The sequence below is a fragment of the Rhincodon typus genome, chromosome 50, assembly GCF_021869965.1.
Source record: "Rhincodon typus isolate 14 chromosome 50, sRhiTyp1.1, whole genome shotgun sequence".
Taxonomy (NCBI): Eukaryota; Metazoa; Chordata; class Chondrichthyes; order Orectolobiformes; family Rhincodontidae; genus Rhincodon; species Rhincodon typus.
The window spans coordinates 1,475,757-1,476,817 of record NC_063381.1 but is presented as its reverse complement, the minus strand read 5'-3'; positions in this window follow the sequence as shown (position 1 = coordinate 1,476,817).

Below are 1,061 nucleotides of genomic sequence, written 5' to 3'. Positions count from 1 at the left end.
GCGCAGCACTCCCTCAGGACTCACCCCATCAGTGATGACCTCCCATCAGTGCTGGCCGGCTTCAATGCAACACTCCCTCAGTGCTGACACTCTTCAGTAATAACCCCCTCAGTGCTGCCCCCCTCCCCTCAGTGCTGCACCTCCCGTCAGTGAAACACTCCCTCAGTGCAGCACTCCCTCAGTACGAACCTCCTTTCAGTGCTGGCCGCCCTCGGTGCAGCACTCCCTCAGTGCTGACCCCTCTGACTGCAGCAGTGCCTCACTGCTGACCCCGGTCTTTGCAGCATTCTCTCCGTGCTGACCCCGCTCACTGCTGACCTCCCTTCAGTGCTGGCCGGCTTCAGTGCTGATCCCCCTCTGTACAGCACTCCCTTAGAGCACCACTTCCTCATTACTGAAACCGTCAGTGGTGTCCTCCCGTCAGTGCTGACATTCCTTCAGTGCTGACCTGTCTTCAGTGCTGACCACTTTCCGAGCTGACCCCTCGAGGTGCTGACCCCACCCTCTCCAGCACTACCTCAATGCTGATCGCCCCCCGGCTCTGTGCTTCCCGCCCTCAGTGCAGCCCTCCCGCAGTGCCGCCCTTCGTCTGTGCCACCCTGCCTCAGTGCTGCATTCCCTCAGTGCTGACATCCCTCAGACAGTCTCACAGCACTGACCCTCCCACAGACCCTCATAGCTGACACCCCACAGTGAAGCACTCCCTCAGTGATGACCCCACACAGAGCAGCACTCCCTCAGTGCAGCATTCCCTCAGTACTGATCACTTCCCTTCACTGGTGACCGCCCTTCAGTGCTGAATCCCATCAGTGCTGGCACCCGTCCGTGCAGCACTCCCAGTGCTTCATCCCTTCAGGGCTGGTCGCCCTCAGTGCAGCAGTCCCTCAGTGCTGATCCCCCCACAGCGCAGCACTCCCTCAGAACTCACCCCATCAGTGATGACCTCCCATCAGTGCTGGCCGGCTTCAATGCAACACTCCCTCAGTGCTGACACTCTTCAGTAATAACCCCCTCAGTGCTGCCCCCCTCCCCTCAGTGCTGCACCTCCCGTCAGTGAAGCA